Source organism: Aegilops tauschii, chromosome 7, assembly GCF_002575655.3.
Source record: "Aegilops tauschii subsp. strangulata cultivar AL8/78 chromosome 7, Aet v6.0, whole genome shotgun sequence".
NCBI lineage: Eukaryota > Viridiplantae > Streptophyta > Magnoliopsida > Poales > Poaceae > Aegilops > Aegilops tauschii.
The window spans coordinates 288,639,614-288,663,719 of record NC_053041.3 but is presented as its reverse complement, the minus strand read 5'-3'; positions in this window follow the sequence as shown (position 1 = coordinate 288,663,719).

The window sequence follows — 24,106 nt, the reverse complement described above, 5'->3', positions numbered from 1 at the left end:
CGTGCTGGTTGCGAGTGGCCAAGGGCCAGAACGGGCGCGGGGAGGGCGGCAGTGCGACGTGGCGGCTCGGTGCGTGCGCGTGCAAAACGTGCGCTCTGGGTGCGTCCAGAGCGCGCACGCTACGTGCTTGACAGAATGCCAATGCGTGCCACAGGGCTTGGGTGAGGCTGGCAAGTAGCAGGTTTAGGTCAGCGTGTGCTAGGAGCTTAGTGGACATGCTATTTTGTCCAGAGGTGCAAGGTCACAGTGCAAAGGCAAAAATCATGTCAAAACTGACCATGCACACAAGGTGCTCGACAGATTGCTAAGTGCATCTAGGCAACTCTTGGAGTGGCCAAAAACTCCAGATCAGGGTCTCCCTAGATGTAGGTGATGATGGCAAGATCATTTGGACAAAACCAGAAACTTGCTAGTGCAAGTTTTGCAAAACTTCAGTTTTGGGCAGCAAGAACAAAGATTCATTGCATGCACTAAAAATCCTCCAATGGGTCCACTCTCCTGGGCTTAAGGGTTTTGTAGGGAGGACTACAAGCAGGAAAAAGCTCATGGGCACTAGAGCAAAATCAATTAGGGTTGCAGTACAAATCACCAACTGGAGCAGAATGAAGATGAGGATGATTCTCTCAACTTTTTCAAAGAACACCAATGGGTTTTTGCATAAAGTTGAATTATATGCATCTACTGACATCTCCAAACACTTGGAAGAATTTTTAAAGGAATATTTAAATAGGTTGTAGTGCAAAAATACCTACTGGACCTGATTTGAAAAGTTGATGTAGAGCTCAAAATCTCCAATAACCAAAAGATATTTTTGCATAAAAGTGATGTGGAAACATCACATGACATCCCCAAATTTTTGGTGAAAATTTTAAATGCATTAATCAAATGGTTGCAGTGCAACAGAGACTCCAAATTCATGAAAAATCATTTTAAAAGAATAAAGCTCAGGAAAAGAAATTATGCAATTAAATCCACTGATAAAGAATTGTTTTATAGAGAGAGTATACAAGTCCAATAATACTTTTGGAAAGTTTCCACTTGAGGTAAAAACCCACAATATTAAAGAGAAGAGGGGTTCTGAAATCAAAAGATAAATCCAGACAAATGGAAAAGTTTAATTTCCTGGCAAAATTTTAATTAATAAAACAGTGTCAAAATTTTGGGGTGTCACAGTATATCCTTAGGACAGAACTCCCAGAGGATGAAGAGGAGGCCTGACAGATCGTCCGTCGATCCAAAGCCTTTACTGTGATAAGAGGACAGCTGTTCAGAGAAAGTGTGACTGGAGTCAGCCAGAAATGCATAACACCAGAAGAAGGCCGAGTGATCCTCAACGACATCCACTCGGGGACCTGTGGCCACCATGCGTCACTACAAAAAAAAGACACATCCGTGACATTTTGGGCCGAACAATTTTTTTTTCTGTCATACATATGACACTTCTATGACGATAATTGTGACAAAACCCGATATCATCATAGATGTGGTGGGCTCCTACTTCTATGACAAAAAATGATGACAGAAAATGGGCTTTTCGTCCTGGGCGGGGCGGAGACGCAGCTGCATGACATTCTTTGGGCCGTCCATGACGGAAAAAACCGTGGTAGAAGCAAGGGGAGGAAAATTTCGGGGAGTTCCCGGTTACGGTGGGAGGTCAGGGGCCGAGTGATGCGCGTTTCTCTTGTACACGTACGCGCGTGTGTGCGAGGCGTTGGCTCTAATTGAACCCGAGCGAGGCATTGGGCTCTAACTGAACCCGAGCGATTGCACTGCAGGCTACGCGTTACTGAACCCGAGCGATCGATCGATGGCTGTTAACTGAACCCGATCGAGCGATTCCTCCGCTACTGCTGCTAACTGAAGCCGATCGATTGGATGAACAGTGAGCGTTGCAGGGGGGTTGGATGAACAGTGAGCGGTGGCGTTACCTCTGGATGAACAGGACCCCGTGGTGTGGTGGGCTGGATGAACAGTAGACGGTGGAGGGGTGCCCGTGGAGGGGTGGTTGAACAGGACCCCGTGGTGTGGAGGGCTGGATGAATAGTAGACGGTGGAGGGGTAACCATGGAGGGGTGGTTGAACAGGACCCCGTGGTGTGGAGGGCTGGATGAACAGTAGACGGTGGAGGGGTGGTTGAACAGTAGCCGGTGGAGTAGCGCGCGGTGGAGGCTGGATGAACAGGAGCCCGTGGAGGCTGGAGGAGGTCGACGGTAGCCCGTGGAGGCTGGAGGAGGTTGACGGTGGAGATGAACAGTATCCCGTGGAGTCCCGTTTTGCGGTACGCCACACCCCTCCCGATCAACAAGACCCCCGTTTCGACCATAGCGCTCCAACACAAGTCCGTTTCCTCCGTTTTGCGGTACGCCACACCCCTCCCGATCAACAGGACCCCCGTTTCGACCGTAGGAGGTCCGTTTCCTCCGTTTTGTGGTACGCCAGACCCCTCCCGATGAACAGGATCCCGTTTCGAACCTGGCCGGTCGAACACAAGGCCGTTTCCTCCATTTTGCGGTACGCCAAGCCTCATTTCCATCGCCTGTTCCGTCCAAGCCCTCCCGATGAACACGACCACGCATTCCGTTCCGTCCCAGCCGATTGGCTCCCACGTGTTCCGTTGCCTCCCGATGAACACGAGCATTCCGTTGCCTCCCCATGAACACGACGCATTCCGTTGCCTCCACATGAACACGACGACGACGCTGTTTCTCCATTCCGACCCAGCCATGTACACGAGCCCTGGCCGTACGTATGCGCGAGTAGGCGTTCGAGACCCTGCCCGTATGTATGTATGTGGCCGTATTTTCTTTCTTGCACCCTGGCCGCTGTACGTACGTGTACATGCTACGTGCGCGCCTCTACTACGACACGTACGCGCCTCTACTACGACACGTGCGCGCCTCTACATTGACCAGTATATATGTACGTACACGTTCGCGACCAGAATGACAACGCTACGTATGCTTCAACCAGGTGGGTCCCGACTGTCAGGCACTTCCTTGCCTGCGAAGATGTAGCTGGTGGGTCCCAGCAGTTAGGGAGGCGAATCGTTATTTTTTGCCCGGACGCACTTCCTTGCGTGCGAAGGTGTAGCTGCTGGGTCCCAGCAGTCAGGGGGGAATCGTTTTGTTTTTTTTGCCCGGACGCACTTCCTTCCGAGCGAAGATGTAGCTGGTGGGTCCCAGCAGTCAGGGGGGCGAATCGTTTTTTTCGGACGCACTTCCTTGTGTGTGAAGATGTAGCTGGTGGGTCCCAGCAGTCAGGGGGAAATGTTTTTTTCACGAAATACGGTGGCCCGTCCGGTGGGTCCCCGCTGTCAGGTGGAGGAATAATTATTTTGCGCGTAATAAGGAGGCACTTCCTTGCTGCGGCCGTGGACCCAGCTGTCAGCCTCTCCACGTACAGTCCACGTCCGATGGAAGCCATTCCTTGACCACGTTGACCACGTCGCGCCGAGAGCACCAGGGCGGTGGACGACGGCGAGGACTAGGAAGGGGACGATGCGGAGCCGGGGAAGACGCGGCAGTGGATGCCCACGCGTAGAGGAGTATGAGGGTTCACTCGTTCGGCTGCGGTGTGAGGCTGCCGTCGCCGCAGAATAACAGGGTGTGTGTGCATAGAGGGATGGCCTGGCCAGCGGTGGGAGTAGTAGGGGGCGGTGAGGCCTCCGCGGCATCACAGCCGGCCACGGGCGGCAGGAGCAGGCGGCACGACCGGCGCTGCTTTGGGCGGCTGGAGCAAGAAGACCAGAGGTTGCAGAAGCACTACGGCCGTTGGATGGACATTGTACGGTCACTGGAGCTAGAATCATTCATATATTGACTAAAGCTGACAAAGGCCTCTGTCCCAGTCAACTTAGTAGGCCCACAAGTCAGCCTCCCACCAAGGTGGGTCCCAGCTAGTAGGGGGGTATTCATTTTTTTTGTGCGTAATAAGGAGGCACTTCCGGTGGGTCCGAGCTGACAGCGGGGGGAACTTTTTTTTGCGAAATACGGTGGACCGTCCTGTGGGTCCCAGCAGTCAGGTGGAAACGTTTTTTTTTTTCGCGAAATACTGGTGGCCCGTCCAGTGGGTCCCTGCTGTCAGGTGGAGGAATAATTATTTTCCGTGTAATAAGGAGGCACTTCCTTGCGGCTGCCGTGGACCCAGCTGTCAGCCTCTCCACGTACAGTACTCTTTCGATGGAAGTCGATCGTTGACCACATTGACCATGCCGCGCCGAGAGCACCACGGCGGTGGACGACGGCAAGGCCTAGGAAGGGGACGACGCGGAGCCGGGGAAGACGCGGCAGTGGAAGCCCGCGTGGAGAGGAGTACGAGGGTTCACCGGTTTGGCTGCGGTGTGAGGCTGCCGTCGCTGCAGAATAACAGGGGGTGTGGGTGAGTAGAGGGATGCCCTGGCCAGCGGTGGGAGTAGTAGGGGGCGCTGAGGCCTGCGCGGCAGCACAGCCGGCCACGGGAGGCGGGAGTAGGCGGTCCCGCCGGCGCTGCTTTGGCGGCTGGAGCAAGAAGATCAGAGATTGAAGAAACACGACGGCCGTTGGATTGACATCCAACGGTTACGTCTGCTAGAATCGTTTGTTGACGTATATAATAACTAAAAAAATCTTGCATACGCGTCAACTAAACAGGCCCACAAGTCAGAGCACTCCCTCTTTTTTTTAATAATTTATATATAGCTCATGGCAACTTCTTATGCAATTTATTGTAGTCGTTTTTTTGGTTGGCCAGGGCCAATTTCGCATATTTCTGTGGGTTCCAAACTATTTTTAATACCGAAATGTCGAGCCAGATTTAAAGTACTTTGAAGATATATTTAAATTAGGTTAATGCCCAGTGAAATAGGAATTTGAAAATGTGAAAAAATTCAGAAATTATAAAGTAATTGCCAATTTGTCATCTGTTTTTATATTTACAACCCATTTCATATTACTTTCAAGATTTGTAGGCGTCTTGAAAGAGTTGCAGCCCATCAGGGCGTAGAAAAATAAGTAGGCCTGGATTGGGTATTCTTCAGAAAAAATAAACTGGGCTCATTTTCACAAAGAAAAAATAGCTGGGATGGTCACATGGTGAACATAAAAATAAGCCTGGGCTAGACGGGCCACAGCCCAGTTCAAACCCTGCTTCGTCTCAACAATACCAAACAAAAAATACTGCTCGAGTAGCTACGTCCGAGGTGTCAGCCGATCTTGTGCTGTTCTCTTGTCTATTGACTATATACGCTCACAATGTCGTGGGTCCCAGATGTCAGGAAAACACTAGGAGGAAGCATTTTATTTTTCCATACGCTGACGTGGTGGGCCCCTACTGTCATCCTCTCCATGTACTTCTGCCGATTCCTGTTGTTTGTTGACCATGTTGACAACGCGAGAGGGCGGCGCCGCGGCGAGCGCACCAAAGCGCGCGGAGGACGTCGGCGTTAACGATGTAGGAGACGGTGTGGCGGCGATGCGTGCGCCGAGGCGTAGCCAGCCGTGGGAGGCGGAAGCAGGCGGCCCCGCCGGCGCTGGTTTGGTTTTGGCGGCTGGAGGAAGACAGCACTGAAGAAACACGACAGACTGTAAAAGCAGCAGGAGTACTTAACAACCTTAACTGAAACCAGCAGGGGCACTTAACAACCAAAGCTGAAAGCAACGTGGTCAATAAACAGGATATTCACTTTAGAGCCATGGAAAAGCATGAACATAATCTTCTGTCCTATTCTCCAAGATGGACGGGCCTTCATTATTTGAGACCACCCATGAATAAGTATCTTTTCACCTCCAAGAGGAATTGAGTAGGTCGACATAAACATCATGTTGTGACCAAGTGCAAGTCTGACCCGACCATGGTCAGGCATATGTATAGGAACAATAGAACTCGGCAGTTCCTGTTTCAAGAAGATCACAGCTGTAAACTGTGTATAAGCAATAGTTTATGAACAACATATATAACAGAAAACAGCTCGTACCATAAGTTTCTCGACACAGTTGGACCTGTTCAACGAGTGCAGCAGTGGCACACATATCCCATGTGGCCTTCCACCATTGAAACGCCCCACAAGGACCTCAAGACGATCAATAAAGTGTAGGAACTTGTGGATGTCGATCCAGTGAACTTCAGTGCCATTAGTAACAGCCGAGTTATTACAGAGTAACAAACGAGCAGACTGCTTAACTCTGAAAAAACGTACACGTGCCACCAATTATAAGAAAATATTAGTTAGAAGTAGCATCTTCGTGAGAGATTCATTGCTACTTCTAAAGTTAAATTGTGATTAGTTAGACAGAATAGGTGGATTAAGAAGTAATCGAGGCAACAAGCAAGAACCAGATACAAAACTAACATGGATGAACAATTGGAATGACGTCGGGGTGGAAGATCATAGTGAAGATGAGACAAGGTTCTGCTATTTCCATCAACATTCGTGCGCCAACTTTCAGTCCGTAACACTTGAGAAAGTTTATCCAAGTTCGGCCATAAAAAAAGCAGCGAGCTTCTTGGTTCATGAACCCAACTCGGAACTTATATCCATGGCTTGTCTTCACTGTGACCATTAAAATAGTGTATTCAGTTATGGCAAAGCCGAGCATCTTGAGTACATGTGTTCTGGCAGAGCAAATAATACACTACAGGAAAAATAATATGAGAACACAGCATGTTAAAAAAAACCCCACCCTCCTGGATAGAAAAGAGGATTCTAGGAACATACTATGCGTGTTTCAAAATGCTGTGTTAGGATGAGAAGGAACAAGTGTGGCGTCTCGCCGAGGGTGCAGAAACCTGTAGGGTCCTCGCACTTTGTGCACTGCAAATGAAACACACTAGATTCAGTAGGAAGAAAAATGCATCAATGGCGGCGGCTGCCATCCTAGGATTACCTGCGACCAAGGGACTTGGATTTATCGGGGATGGATGAAGAATTCGTACCTGGTTCTCCATGAGAAAACCCTATGCAATCGCCGAGAGGGGGTTTTCTCTGAACAAGCAGACGAGGGAGAAGGGGATTCAGGCCCAGTGAAATATTGTCGCTTCGTCCGTCCAACTTACTGCTAAAGCTGGAAAGGGGGGTTGTGATTTGATGGCTCATTGGGCATACTGCGGCGCTACGACCGGGGTGTGTCTACCGTGAAGTTGTGCACTCTAATTTGTGCATATGGCATGTGGACCCCGTTGCCGGTTGCCCCACATATCAGCAAAAGGAAGTAGAAAGACAGGAGTAACTAGTTACCCATAAATATATTTTTTGACAGAGAGATACTCCCTCTGTAAAGAAATATACAAATCTTTTATATCACAGGCTCACCTTGCCGAGAAATATACTCCCTCTGCAACGCACGGGCATTATGGGGGTTCAGCTTTTTTTATGGGGGTTCAGCTGGGAATATAATGCTCAGATAGGCTCACGGTTCTGGACTTTGGGCCGCAGGCCGACCCTGCATGTTTGGGGGCCCATGTGTTCTACCTCAGCGCTTTTCATATTGCAAGCGATCGGTACGGCGCTGGTTTTAGATGCTGTCGCAAGGCGAATACACAAAATTGAATAAAGCACGGTAGCTGTTGGAATGAAATCAAACGACAGTTCCTAACCAGCAATCAGAGTTGCAATTCTATCAACGATATACCATGTGATAAATAATACTGTCGTACTACTTATACACACAGGACACTTGTTTCACCATGCCAGATAATTACATCAAAATCTCTCGGAGGATAGATCAGTTCGGCAGTTGCGTGCTGCTACTGAAGAATTTCAAAGTTGATTTGGACCAGCTCTCCTTGCCGAGAAAGTTCGATTTTGACATCATCCCCTACCGCAAGATATGATTTAGATTTGAACCTTGACCATCCTTTAGCATCAATCATCATGCGACCATCCTTTGTATTTACGGTATATTGAGTTGGTTCATTCACACCAAGGCTGCGCATGGTAAGAGAAACTTGGCCGCGGTCGCCCGGATTGTTGAATGACTCCCTCGTTGCTCTAGGAATTCTCTGTTTGCAAACAAGAAGACATACCCAAACAGTTAGATCAACACAGTGAATCATGTGAAACAACATGGAAAGAAAAAAGAACGAAGCACTTGGGCGGCCAATGCTTACCAAGAAGGTGGACATGTCGGTTTTTGTAAGGACTTTGGTATATGAAGTGCGAACTGCAGCCCAGTCTATTGCCGGTGCAATTGCACGGGCCGGAGTAGATGCAAGTGCAAGTGTTGGTGCAGGTGCCGAAGCTGCCGATGCTGCCAAAGATGGTGCTCCTTGTAGAGCTGGTGCCGGTGTCGGAGCAGGTGCAGGTGTCGATGCCCGATCCTCCGGTAGATCAGACTGATCCGCTGACGCGGTCGGTGCCCAATCCTCAGCTGGATCAGACTGAGCTGCTGCCGCTGTTAGTGCTAGAGCAACTGTCGGTGCTCGATCTGTTTCGAGACAGTGGTAATCGTGTTTGGTCTGCTATGATCAGCTTTCTAACTTGACTAGGATCCGTGACCGTGATCCAGTTTTTTTCTTCATTTCTTTTAAACGCGAGAAGGACTAATTGTGGCGTTTTTGTTAAACCAAACTGCAGTTCATCATAGGGATTCAGCTTGTACTCAGACAACTGACTGATCCAATTTTTTCCAGTAATATAAGTGATGGACAGTGCCTTCGTTACTGACACGACATAAGAAGTGAAACCTGCAAAAATAGCCATCGTAGAGCAAACCAAACGGTTTATTCTGTGATGAATGTCACATGGCAAAACCTGCATCGTAAAATTGCAGGAAAAGAAAGAAAACATGACACTAAATCAATAAGATTTAGACAGTAAATCAATAAGATTTACTTGATGTGACACGAGTGAATCCTTACCAGGAAATCACTATGTTGAAGTACTAAACAGAAGATTGATCGTGCAACTACGCGTGGCATGCAGGGGCCCCGCCTACTCCCACAAGCAGGACAGTCCAAAGGTCGTGACAAATCGTATGGACCGAACATCCATGGGACTGGAAATCCTGGTGGGTGCGATAAACCCTGCAATGCATACAGATATTGGAGTGTAACAATAATTGATAAACCGTCCTCACAAAAAATATGATCTGGATACTTCAAAATATACAGACTGAATTGAGTGGATAGACATTACAATAGACCGTTCACACACCAAAAGCGGCAGTACTCATAAACAATACAAGGTTCACAAACACAAATCAAGTACTGAACAATAGTACTTACTACAGACAAGCAAAGTTGCACTAACTAAACTCTGCAGACTATTTCTTGCCACCGACCTACGGGATGAACCCCGCATAACTAACTAGGCCATGGACTCGTGTGAGATGTCTACATGCACCATCACCATCTTGTCAACCTTGGAGAACCTAACAGAGTGGTCTTTCCACTCATAAACATGATGATGAAGATAGGTCGCATCAGATTTGTTGGGAAGCTTTACAAGAACCACACCCTTCGTAATCGAAGGCACACCAAGAAATTGTTGTGGTCAAGTACAGCCTCGAGAACACGCCTGACAACAATGCTACAGGAAAACACTAGTTCAGGACACGTGGCGACAAGGACACAGCAGCTGGATAGTTCAGCAGTAGAACTCATCATCAGGTCTTCCAGTTCACACGGCATGACTTTGAGAACTTCATCTCCACCGCGGACCTGGTTCTAATTCAAACAGAAACCATATTTTATTACTACCTCCGTTCAGAAATATAAGATGATTTTTGATATTATACTCCATATATGACTACATATACGCACAGAAATGAGTGAACAAAGACACTAGAACATGTCTTCAAAGGCATGAGAGCAGAGGGATTACATGCAATATCCATAACACAAGTTACTGAGGCAAATATACCCTCTTAAAAGGTAGCATTGATGTTCATAAAGTACTCCCTCCGTCCCAAAATTCTTGTCTTAGAGTTGTCTAGATACGGATGTATCAAGTCACATTTTAGTATTAGATACATCCGTATCTAGACAAATCTAAGACAAGAAATTTGGGACAGAGGGAGTAGTTGAAAGTAATCTATAAGAAATCAGTGTCAACCTCTCGCATGTTTTGGTCAAAAGAGGAATTTAGAACCGTCATTTGGCACACTAAAATCACATGCAAGATCACCCAGAAAGTTGTACTACCAGTACTAGTACTGCGTGTTAGATGAAAAAACACGATCAAGATCGAGAAAAAAGATCGTCAACAAGAGACATTACCTGGACTTGCTTAATGAGGGATCCCGGAGAGGGGGGCTTGGACAGGGCGATGGCTTTGAGCTTGTCTGCGGTAGTCTCGGCGGGGTGCTTGCGCTTCTTCGTACCATGAGCCTCGACGGTTTTGGCCAGAGCCATAGACATCACGTCGGCCGGTGCTCCGGCGTCCATCCAAGAGAGGAAGCTGAGAGAGAAGAGTGAAAGGAGCAACGAGATGAGGGAGAAGCGAAGCAAGTGAGGGTTTTCTTCAAGAGAGGAAGCTGAGAGAGAAGAGTGAAATGATGGTTGCTTCGTCCGTCCAACTTACTGCTGGAAAGGAGGGGGTTTTGTGATTTGACGGCACATTGGGCATTACTGCGGTGGTTCGATCGGGGTAGTCTACCGTCACTCTACTACAGAGTAATTTAGTGCATGGCTGGTGGACCCAGGTGCTGGCTGTCCCACACGTCGGTGAAAGTGAGTAATTTAGTGCATGGCTGGAGGAGGATCCGCACGGTAGAGCGTGTCCACTGTTTTTCTAAAGAAAAAAATGATTACAACAAGCGTTTCCACTCTTACGACGGAGGAGTGCGAAACACGGCAGCCACTTGAACATACACAGTGCTCCTACTTCTAGGCATGTGCAGTGGTTCATACGTCAGTACTACACAATCTTGTTGCTAGTGTAGTGAGATATGAAGATAACAAATGATGTTGTGCGCATGTCAACTACTCCTATATGTAACATAGTACCGCTTTTTCGACTGTCCGATCAAGAATGAACGGTGAGATCAATGTTAACAGAACTAGGTCCACGGCGCACGGAGAGTATGATGCTAAGTACTCCACGAAACATGAACCATATGAAGCACGAATAGTGTTAGGCAGGGTGTATGAAGGGTGCACGGGATGGGAGCAAAAGTTCCCTTCTCGACCCACTTTTGGGTGTTTGGCAGAGTGCATGAAGGGTGCATGAGTCCACACTAGTAGGTTGACAAAAATACACGAAGAGGAAACAACTATATTGAGATGAGAATGCAACCAAACACACCCACACGCTTTGTGCTACAGTGACTGATCTGCACCGTCTGAGTTTGATCCAACGGTCATGTTGCGCCGAGACATGGACATGCCCATGCAGAGGGCGCCTAAATACCACCGAAGTCCCTCTGCTTCTCAAGGCGCATGACGTTGGTGATGCAGGGTGCAACCGCCCGCAGAGCCCGCTCCCGGTCGACGGGAGCCAGCTCGTCAAAGACGGCGTCCAATGGCACGAATGGATTCCGGTGACGGAGCCCTGAAAGGATTCGCCCGACAACGGAGACGGCAGCCCACAACCCCTCCTTGTCCAGCTCAGCCCCCACCATCGTGCGGAGACGGCTCAGCTCCTCAGAGATATAGGTGAAGAAGGAGACCAGGTCAAGAAGCCGCAGCTCGTTGAAGTCGACCGGGTGGTCGAACGGGTTTAGCCCGACGGCCGGCATCGTCGCGCTGGCACGACGGTAGGCATCACGCAGCCGCAACACGTGCGTGGCAACTTGGTTCACCAAGTGGCTGAGGCGATCCTGGACCTCGTCACGATCGGCCCGCTCGCGCTCCAGCCGGCTCCCCTGACGGCCTATCGTATCTCCCGCTTTCTGCAGCAACGCCGCCGATGCCTCGAGCATCTTTGTGGTGGACGCCTGCCGCTTTTGAAGCTCCGTGAACTCCCGCACATAACGGAGGAGCATGGCACTCCTCTCCTCCTTGAGCTCACGGAGCTCCACGTCCTTGGCCCTGAGCTCCGCATCCTTGACATGGAGCTCATGTGTCAGGCGCCTCACCTCGGACTCCATGATCTGCTGCGCCGCCATGGCACCAGGTAGAAGCAATGGGGAGAGGAAGCAAAGGGGGCAAAACGGCTGAAAGGCAATGCAATCTACGGGAAGGCGGAGGGAGCGGGGAATCTTTTGGTTTTCACCACGGTAAAACACCAGTCGACGACTTCTCACATCAGGGAGCAGTGGGTTTGTACAGGCGGAGTCATCGTGACTAATTGCTGCCGCGCCTGCTCCCGTCAATCAAAAAATTAAAAATCCTGCCGCGCCTGCTCCCGTCAATCAAAAAATTAAAAATCCTGCCGCACCCAAACACCAGAGCAACGCCGCGGTGGATATTTAAATTTACCTGCCGGCAAGTAGATAAAAAAGGGGTGAAAAAACAAATGTGGCGGCGGCCTAGCTAATCGGTCGAACTAGCCCCACTAGCTAGCCACCGTGCTTCACTGATGTACTCGGCGAGAAAGGTGGTCTTTCGTGATTTGACGACTCATTTACTTGCTTCGGCGCTACGACCGAGGAGGACCCAGAAAACGCGCGGTAGGGCGTCCCACGTCAGGAAGAATATATGCATGCACCACCCGGGAGGACCCCGAAACCGCGCGGTAGGGTGTGCCATGTCTCGGCATGGAGGAAAAATGTGCGTGTAAAAATATACTATATCAGACGTAGTACCTATGGTTCGACCTCGGGACCCAACCAGTCGGTCGAAAACACCCCACTAGCCACACAGCTTCATCATGCAAATGTGGCACGGAGGATAGATGTGGTTAGCTCCGTCTCGACCAGCCACAATGTCTCTTATTCTAGGCGATTCTTCTATTTTCCAAGCTTTTTTTAGTTGTAATAACACCACGGCAAGCTAGCGCCGCTCTTCGTGTGAGCCCGTGCAAAGGTTAGACGATGGAGAGAAGAGAGATTGAGATCGCAGACCTGGGACCCACCAGTAAGTGAGACAACGGTCATGCACGTGTTGACGAGGCACTCCCTCTACTCTACTCAACGCAAGTACTGTATAAAATCAAGTTATGGGACAAAGCCAACAACCGTTCGTTTTTTCAGGCTATTGACTTACGCTTTGTAGTCCAGGTTGCCAGTTCGAATCTTGCCTTTCAGATTTGTTAGTTTTAGGTCCAAATTTGATTAATGACAAGTGGGATCCCCGTGTGTTGTTCCGATATTTCAGTGTAGGATGGTTTTTTTGAACAAACACTTTGCGCGGCTAGACAAGTAATGGCACGAGTTACACGTATTTTGCAAGTTTACGAACAAAAATGACAGCGGCATAGAATATCACATCCACCCCGCAGCTTAGATACTATGGTGATACGAGTTTTTACACCGTTGGAAGTGAGATCCAATGGCTTGGGAGTAGTCTTTGTAATTATGCGCAATTTCCAAACTCTCCAAAGGTTTTTTTTGCAAATAAAACATTCAGGCCTCGTGTGTGCCGCTGCATCTTCGATACAACAGCTCCCCGATGCTCATAGTAGGTGCTCCCCGTAGCTTAATTACCCGCTACGGTGATATGAGCATCTAGGTCGTATGATCAGTGATCAGATGGCACATGCGTAGTACTTGTACTTTCTGCGCATTTCCCAAACTCTATCAGTCGTATATTGCAAAAACATTCAAACCTCCTACTATGGGCCATTAGATCTCAGTGAACTCGTATCACCATAGAATCTACAGTGCAGGAGCACCTCATACTCTCCCGTGCGAGAAAACATAAGGTGCTATCGCAACTTGGATGCTACGGTGATACGAGCTTGGAGGTCGTTTGATCTGAGATCCAATGGCATCTGAGCAGTCTTTGTGCTTGTAAGCAGCGGCCGAACTCTTTTGGGGCTTTTCTGCTAAAACCCATTCGAACCACCGAGGAGGCGTTGGGTCACAAATCCAACGCCTCCGAAGAGCTTGTATCACCAAAGCATCTAAGGTGAGGTAGCACATGATATTCTTACATACATGAGAATATGATGTCCTCCTTCATCTTAGATGCTACGGTGATACAAGCTTCGAAGTCGTTGGATATGGGATCAACGGGCATCTAAGTAGTTTTTGTACAAATTGTGTGCAATTCTCAAACTCATCAAGGTTTCCTGCAAAAATATTAAGACACATCATGTGAGCTGCTATATCTCAGATCTACAAGCTCCAAGCAACTCGTATCGGCATATAGCATCTAGGGTATGGGGGCACATGATATTCTCCCAGGGAGGAGGGGTGGGGGTGCACAACCAATCGGTGGTTGGGAGGGTGGGGACAAATATAATCTAAACAACCCTAAACAGAGCTCCACAATTTTATCTAAGGTCGAGGGGTTGACCCCCGACAATCATAGCTCCGCCTGAACACAACATTTGCATGTACTATAGTACTAGACTTAATACTCATGTTTCAGTTTCATTTTAAATATTGAACTGAGGACCATGGATGTCTTACATTTTACTCCCTTCGTTCCTAAATATTAGTCTTTTTAGAGTCTTCAAATGGACTGGCACATACGGATGTATATAGACATATTTTAGAGTCTATATTCACTCATTTTGATCCGTATGTATTCACTTGTTGAACTCTCTAAAAGACTAATATTTAGGAATAGAAGGAGTATTTTTGAATTCGTGTCATACATGCATGGTTTGGAAAAATAGATGCACTATACTTATTGGATTGTTGTTGTGTTCGTGCGTGTGTGTTTCTCTCTCTGTGTGTGTGGTCATATGCTTGATACATACAAAGTTTTCTCACCTCCATATTGTTCATCTTTTGAATTTGAATTTGCATTGGAAAACTTACTAGGGATACCATGAAATGTGAAATCCACGTTGAGATCACTATATCACAAACTCACTCTAATTCAACAACTCATCATAAATCAATTACCATGTTGAGATTAGTATTTGCAAGGAAAATACGGGTATTGTAATACACATAGATTCGTTCGGCAATTTAAAAGGTTCCTTTCGTATTCTTGAATGGTTGGACCCAACGGCGTACCAGCCAGACCTTGGCTCGTGTTGATCCTAAAAAAAACTGGGCTCGTGTCCTTCGGTGGGGTGCGTGGTACGCACATTAGGCAACCCCAACCAGTCGAGCCTCAGCATTTCAAGTCGAAATATCTGGCGGCCAGAATTCCAGCCCTAGGAAATTCCCCTCATGTCCCCGGTCCATAATGACTACCGATGAACAACGGAGGGATGCTTTAGTAACTAGACAACGTTACCTACCATGCCGAGCACGGTTCAATTCCCTCGGTCGCCGCTCGTCAAGGTCACCCGTCAACTGCATTGCCTAGTAGTACTACTACTACACCAGGATGAGCACAGAATTGAGCCCGTTTGGTCGTGCCTAGTACTTGAGTTAATATATCAGGCAATGCACTGGTACAGAGGGATTATCCTTTTACTCTGCATATATAACTTGTCGGAAGTCTAACTAAGCAAAATGTTTGACCAAATCCTTTCTTAAGAAATACAACAGGACAGATGTATGGCTTGAAAATTTATTGCATGATGCAGGTTATGATATTGTTTCGAATCCTGGATCTTAAATTTCAGAAAATCCAAAAGTGAGCATAAATTCTTGAAACTAAGCATGGTCACGTGATATGGCACAAATATTACTTCGTAAGTTTTTTCTTCAATTTGAGACAAGCTGCTTATGACAAGTTGCACAAATGAAGAGCCAAGGTATTTTGGAACAAAGACCTGTCACGTTAAGGTGAACGCTTTCACTATTGGAACCGTGGGCGTTTACGTGCCACCACGAGTCCCCGCTTCTCATCGGCAGGTGCCGTCCGAGCAAGCGTGTGAGTCGACGGGAGGCGTGCGAGCAGACCGCTGCGCCAGCTGTCAGGGAGGCGTGCGAGCAGACCGCTGTGCAGGCTCACCGGGAGGCAAGCCCTTTGACCAGGCTCCGCCGCCCACCGTCGTCCCAACTGCTCCCACTTTTAATGTCGCCGGCGCCGCAGTTTAAAATCAACCCCGCACTACCCGGTATCGCTACAATCCTCTCTCTTCCTCTCCGATTCTCCTGTCGTCTACCTCCAACTAGTCTGACCTAAGCGTACGCCATGCCGCATCATGATGGTCTGCCCTTAGTGTTCCAGTTTCCTGAGGAAGACACCCACCCGGAGTCTCAAGAACATAAGGCACTTTGGGACGAGCTTGAACTGGCCTTGCGGGAAGACGCCGCGCCTGTCCCCGCTCCCGTTACGGCTCCCGTGGCCCCGACTGCGCCAGCGCCCATCCCCGTGGCATTGATGGGATGGGAGCCGCACATTGTCGCCGAGCTTGATCCCACGGGGTTCCACGAGGTCCCCGCTGACTTTCACGCACCCGTGCACCTGCCAGCGCATGCGCCTGCGCGTGCACTGACGCGCATGCCCGTGCCGGTGCTCGTGCACCTGCCAGCGCATGCACCTGCGCGTGCACTGACGTGCGCGCCCGTGCCGGTGCCTGTGCACACGAATGTCTCCGCCACACCGTTGACAACGCCTGTCCCCACGCCGGTGCCAGTGCCCCCCTCAGCGGCATGGATGGCCGCCGTCGACCGCTTCCTTGCACCAACGCCAGTCGCCTCCTCCCGCTAGTTGACTCGCTCCGAAGTCCAGAACATTTTGGCCTTCCTTGAAGCTAGGCCAACGTTCAGGAGTACGCCAACAACGGCGCAAGACGCCGCCGTCGCCGTCGGTCAGTGGCCCGACGACACACAGAGCACGGCAGAGGAGCCGCTTCCCACCGCGAGACGCCCCCGCCGCCGCCGCGTAATCTAAATTTGCCATGAAAAACATTCGGATTGCCATGCTTAAAATCCGAACGTTTATCATTTCTGTTTATTTTATATCGATCGTCGTATAATTTAAAGTCGGAGTCAGACTGAACGAAATGTATGGTTTGATCGATTGAATGTTCTGCTAGAGCCGTATAAAATTAAATATAAAACGTCATCAAGCCACATGTATTCCTTGTCATCCAACGACCTAGACTCCTTCAATGTCGAGCGCTCAACACGTTTAGCGTGCAGTTAATTTCATGCCAAAAATAGTGCTAATCACATGACAACACGCAAATAATATCCTTGTAGTCAATATCCGCATGCACTTAATATACTTCCAAATTAACGTGCATTGCACGTACACACTGACTAGTGCTGCTAGTACGTGAAACTAGTGCCGTGACTTGTGAACGCGTCCAGATATGGTCAACGGCAACATCGCCTGCGAGTTCTTCCTGTTTGCCCGTGCGTCTAAACGCAGAAGGGGAGGAGAGAGAGAGAGAGCACACATGGAACCCACCAGTAAGTGAAGGCGAATAGTACTAAAATTAATATTACATGTTATCCATTAATTAGGCTGTGGTAATATAAAAACATTATGTGAACAAAGGGGGTACAACAAACATTGCTATTCTACGTATGTTGCCTATTGACGTGCGGCTTGAAGGCCCAGTCGCATGTTCGATACTCGTCCTTTATTTTTTAATTTGTATATGGGTCCAAATTTGTTTCATGACATGTGGGCCCCTCGGTGTGTAGTTTGTAGCACTTTAATTTGTGGGTCGAAATTTGTTCCATTCCAAGTGGACTATCGGTGTGTAGTTTTGTAGCTTATTTATAATAATTAAAGAGAACAACATAGTTTTTTCAATAATACCATGGTGCAACGTTGAAGGCGAGAAAGGACGTGCGAGAGAGCGATGACCGAGCGAGAGGGAAATCAACTAGGGGAGTTGCGTGGGTTGCAACGGTGTTTGGAGTCGTTGTGGGCCGAATGCTACGAAAATATAATCTAAACCGACCGGAATAAATGCCTACACAAATTAATCCAAGGTTGGAGTGCCCATCGCAATGTAAATAGCTCCGGCTTTGCGAGGGATGGAGAGGTAGTAGCTTCAACGCGTGGAAGATACGGTGTGAGAAAGCAAGGTCAATCGAGAGACATATTGATAGAGAGACAAAGTGAGTGTGGTCCGACATTCATTGAACAAATATATATGCTCTGGAGAGATATTGTCCGATTGAGCTTTCTGGCAAGGGTGAGGGCTGTAAAATAGAGCTTGAGAGATGATCTAGTCACAGACGTGTAGATATATTTTGTGTGTGGGAGGAAGCAAGGTCAACCGATCACATAGGGTCGCCGTGCGATCGAAAGAGTGAGATGGGTTGGAGAGAGTGACCTAGATAGACGATGTGCGTGAGAGAGTATACAATGTGAATAGGTCGAATTGGGCTCAAACATGGTGATAGAGCGAGGTCAATCGAGACATATGGAGAGAGAGAGAGAGAGAAGAGATTGAGTGAGCGTGGCCCACCATGAGGTCGAAAGAGTGGCGACAGCTTGGATGGACTGACCTAGATAGACAATCTGCGTGAGAGAGTATAGAGTGTGTCGATCGAGGCCCGAACAGGGAGATATATCATTTGTGTGTGAAAGAAAACGAGGTTAAACGAGACTCAATTAAAGAGAGCGAGATTGAGCGAGTGTGGCGCGCCGTGCGGAAGAAAGAGTGAGACACTCTTGAGGGAGTGACCTAGATATACAACATGCGTGCGTGCGCACGAGAGGTTGGGGGGGCTAGATAGGCAATGCATATATTTAGCGCGAGTGGGTCAAAGGGAGAGGGGGGAGTGAGTGAGAGCTCGGCATGGGGTGCAATGGCAGGTGTGTGAGGTAAATACATTTGGTAACAGAGTGGAAAAAGGGGTTGTGTAGTTGAGACACTTAGAGATCGAAACATGGAGATAAAGAATGAACGTGTGTTGGAAACCGATAGCTTCCTAAGGTGGTTAGGAGAGGAAGATTGACCGATACAGGAAGTATGTAGCGTTTGTGCGGGGGGGGGGGGGGCTAAAAACAACATTTGAATGTACATAGTATGAGACTTAATATCGATGTTTCAATTCGGTGTACATTGTAAGATTTGAACCGAGGACCAGGCATACGGGTAATTATTTCGAATTCATGCCATACTAAGTTTCGAAAAGATGACATTGACTCAGTTTGTTGTGCTATTTTGTAGGTCATATGTTTGAATCCATCCAAAAGTTTTCTCACTACCATGGTGTTCATCATATACATATGAATTTGTATTAAAAAAGTAGCGTGGATACAGTGAAATGCGAAATCCATGTTAGAATTGGAGATCGCTACGTGACACACACTCTAATTCAAATAACTAACTACGTGACACACACTCTAATTCAAATAACTAATTATGTGACACACACTCTAATCCACGTTAGCGTGGGTACCGTTTCGATTTTTTTTCAAATAACTCCTCATTAATTAATTTATAGTACTCCCTCTGTTCACTTTTATAAGACCTTGAAGACATTTCAGACAATGTGCAAAACAGTTCATTTTAAGTTGTCTGAAATGACTTACTAAAGTGAACGGATGGAGTATCTCGTTTCGAATGACTAATTATTGCAAGGAAAACACGGGCATGGTAATACATACAGATTCGTTTGCAAATGAAAGAAGATTCATTTGCATTCTCAAATGTAGGCGCACCAGGTAGACCAGGGTCGTGTCGGGGTGGACGCTGCTTCGGTGCCTTAAAGGCAACTGCCTTTGGGTCACTGACATGTGGGCCAGCCACCTGTTGGGCCCACATGTCATGGACACAAAGGCAGGTTCCTTAAGGCACCGAAGCATAGTCCTGTCGGGGTGGTCGCGTGTGTCGGACGGATGCGTAGCACCCAGCCACCCACCCCCCTCCCCTCCAAAAAAGGACGACGACAATATAAGTTCGTGCTTCCACGTTTCGGATTGAAATATCTGGCGACCTCAATTCCAGCCCTGCAAAATCTCTCTTCTCCACCGTCCCCTTCCGCGCCCAGATTGCTCAAATCCCTAATTCGCCGCCAACCCTCGAATCGCCCCTCGTCTCGTCTCTTTCCCCACCGTTCCCCACATCTATGCCGGACGACGACGAAGACGACGGTCGCGCTTCACCACCGCACCGGAGCTACCTCATCTACGCCCTCGTCCACCGCACCGGGTGGTCCACCGACAACGTCGGCCGCCGCAACCGACGTGCCTCACAGACACCGAGTTCCACCGCATCAGGTGCGCTTCACCGACGCCGTCTCCCAGCTCACCGGGGCTACTTCACCGAGCACATCGTCGCACCTCCGCCCCCCGAGGCTGTTGGGGCTTCACCAAGGGTCTCGTCCACCGCATCGTAGCGCTCCACTGCCACTCAAGACCTGCATCCGTGCACGGCCAGCCAACTCCAGCGCATCACCCTCAACGGCTCTGAAGTGACCCGCACTCTAGCTAGGCGAGCATGCCCAAACGCCGGCCCGAACTAGGTATCCACACATCACTCCCTTGTGCACTGTTCCGACGATGTTTGGATATCCTTTCACTGCTCTCTTAGCTTACACGCCTATGCAACTCTGACACTAACTCTTATTTCTTCTGGAGATATCATCTGAAACAAGCAAATCCATTTTTTAGCGAAGCATGACGGCGCTACGGGATCTGTTATACATCCTGCACACCCGTATAACCTTGTAAGTATCCGTCCTCCGGTACAACATCAAGGTCGATTCCTCTTATTTGCTCAACCATTCGCCGTGTCAAAAATGCAGAGGGGGATGCAAGGAGCACAAGGCCTGCACATCCAAGCAAGTGGTAACATGGACTTGTACATGGAACATCCCAAGCGCAAGCAGAGCTGCAGTGAGCCTGTACAACGAGCTAGCGTAAGTCCCTGCATTTCATTTAATTCGTACTGGCATTCGTGTATGATTTGTGTGCAGTGGCTGATCCACGAATTCAAGTTACCAGGGGCGAACATTTAACTTAAAAAATACGAAGGCACTTGCACTCCGGAAATCAACATAACTTGAGAAATGTGAAGCTACATGCACTTTGAAAACCAGCTAATGATCCAAAGTAGTTCAGATTGTAAACACTAAATGATGCAAGCACCAAAAAACACAAAATGCAACATGGTGTACAAGGACTACAAACATGGTCTGTACCTGCTTGAATTATTCGTTCTCTGGCTGAAAATATCGAAGTGTAATTGCACGTATAACCAGTGCGCAAACTGCATATCAATATATCTATCCTGCACAACTATGGCAATAGTTTCAAACAACAGATTAGAAAAGTATTTATGCTATGTTTTCATGATAGGGGGACTTTCTGGTAGATGGCCTCGACGTTTCCTCAAGCTATGAAAATGCACTATAATTTGCTTGTCATCAATGCCTGCAAATCTCTGTCTCTCTCAACATAGTAGATCATCATTAGACACTAAATCCTTCAATGAGCTTGCAAAATGCTTGCATTAGATCCCTCATTAGACACTATATGTTCATCACCAGGAGCATGTAAAATGTTTGCATCAAATCCTTCATTAGCAGTCTGTTCATTAGACACTTCAGGCTCAAGAACAATATGAGCTTGTATGTTTGCACCGGAAACTTGATTAGATACATCAGATTCAGTCAGTTCATTATTGATTGGGGGAGTTATAAAATAAGTAGAAATTGGTTTCATTTTCTCATAGATTCCCTACATACAAGCAGTTTTACAACACCGCCAGGTTTAACTATTGGCCAGAAATTGAAGAGTTGAATTAGATATAATCAGGAATGTGATGTACCTGCTCGTTGCGCATGCTACTCTTGCAAGCTGCGACTGTCCGTTTGCGCAAGCTCGATGCCATGTCCGTGCTGCCGCCGCTGCCTCCCATGCAGGCTACACCCAGGGTTGGATCTTCATCTTCTTGTCCTTCCGTTCGCTTGAAGCCCGGCGACCGCCCTCCAACGAGGGCGCGAGGAAGTGCCGTGTCGGTCTGTCCAGCGGCGGCTAGGTTAGGAGCGAACCAGACTGGAGGCTGGAGCGAATGAATTGGGATTTTTCCTGCTGTCGATCGATATGGGAGGTGCTCGTTTGGGCTGCGAGCCTGCTATAGGGCCTGCCTTGCACTTATGTTATTGGCCCATCCAAATTGAAACATTTTTCTTCATTTTTTACATTGCCTGCTCGTCCGTTGGGACGAACAAAACTAGCGTGGGCCAACCTGGACGACTCAAACTAGGTGCACACTTTCCAGCCACCTGAGGCGGCCGCCCATACCAGCCCCTATGGTGGCGTCGCCCTTTTTGCGTGTATGATTGGATAGTGAAAAATATTCCAGTGGCGCTTTTGATTTACCCACAGGATGGTTGAATTGCTTGTTTCTATGAACTGAGTTCGCCAATAATGTGAAGGATGCCAGTCTTTTCATCCTATTGTAGATTGCTTAGATCTCGATATGCCAAAAGTAATCACATGAAATATACAGTAAAAGCCAGTGTGATGTGTTTGGCTACAACTACTCTGACTACACGTCCTCATATAACATATCAAGGACGCACCATCTTACTAGATTAACCATTCGACTTACCCATGCAGTGTTGGAAGAAAGAAGTATTGGGACTGCGTATCCAAGCAATTGATGCCATCGACTCCTTCGTACAACCTTGTAAGCGAAAAAGAAGTTGCAGTGTGCCTGTACAATGAACTAGCGTAAGTTCAGTTACCTGCTTCTCGGAATTTTAGTTAGCCACTTATTGCAAAATTGTTCAATTACGTTGCTTGGCTTAATTTAGTTTTCTACTGATTACATAATGGCACAGCCTGTTAATCATATTGTAGACTGCGCCTATCTATGTGTTTGATACTTACTGTTAAGAATTACCTGTTTGCCTTAACTTAAATATCTACTTGTTTGTTTAACTGCTTTGCTGCTGCAACAGCGGGTTACAATGATGTTAATAACTACTTTTCAGCATGCAGTTGAAACTCTTTAATTCCTTGTTTGTGTAACTAGTTTGCTGTTATAATTCCCAGTTGAGATGTTTTGCTAAGTTCAACTTTTCTGAATCCAATCGGAACTTTAATGGCAAAACAGGTTAGCCCAAGATCAAAGAGCGAGGTCCCCATGGACGTTGCATCATCCCACAGCAGTGGCACCGGCCCAATCGTGCATTATGAATTGCCAACTGCTGATGCTCTAGAGGCTAAACTAGTGGTAGAAAGAGATTCTGCTTCTGCACTTAGAGATGAAGTTGACATGTTGAGGAAGCAAACTGCACAATCACAAGAAGTACGCAAGACAACCATTAAAAATTTGGTGGATTTCAAAACGAAGCAAGCTGAGACTGACCAGCTTGTTAAGGTCCTGAAGGAAAAAAGGAAATTAAATTCCTACTTGGTAAATCATAGGTGAAATGTTCTTTCCATAGTTGAATAACCTTTGTGTTGTCTGTTCATGTAATCAATCAAACCATTTGTTTTAGAGATCATGTAATAATTGCTTTTTTTTTCTTTTTTGGTTTGTAATTTTATTTGAGCACAAGTCTGTATCAATTGATAAGACTCGGAGACATTTCATTTGGATTGCTGTGCCAGACCTACAAATATGCCAATCGGGCTGAATGTGCATTCAACAATAGTAGTAGTATAGATGGACCATAAGTGGCACGCATTGGAAAGGGCCAAGATGCTGGCTAAAAAAGGATGCTGTTGTAGCCAAAAAAAGTACAGCGGCCTGGCTTATGTATGTTAGTTGATATTATTGATCCATATACTCTATAAGTGTTTATATGTCTGTTAGTTCTGTACATTCTTGGTTGATTGACTCGGTATTTGAATCTTGATACATCACTCGTGTACATATCTAAATGGGAGTACACATTATGGTGCGTGTGACATTTGAGTTGGACATGAAGTGTTCCAAATATTTGAATTCACCTTAAACTGGATTCTAGTTTCTGAATTTGAGTATCGACATTTGTAAACCATATTCATATATGACAGTGGAATACATCTTTGTCGTCCTTTTGAAGATATATAAAAACACATAGAATGATTTATAAAGATTCATATAGGAATACAAAACGGATTCGAATTTAGTTGCCAGGGTAAACATGGATGCTTATTGTCCCAAAATTCGAAAGAAGCAGCAAAATGTCCACTCCCACGTCGGCTGCCCGAAGCCAAGTGTTTGGGAGATGGAAATTACTGTCCACCCATTACACGGACAATCCATCGGCCCGATTTGCTACTGCTCTAAATAGGGGTAGGTTAGTAACTTCAATTAGACGTGACACGA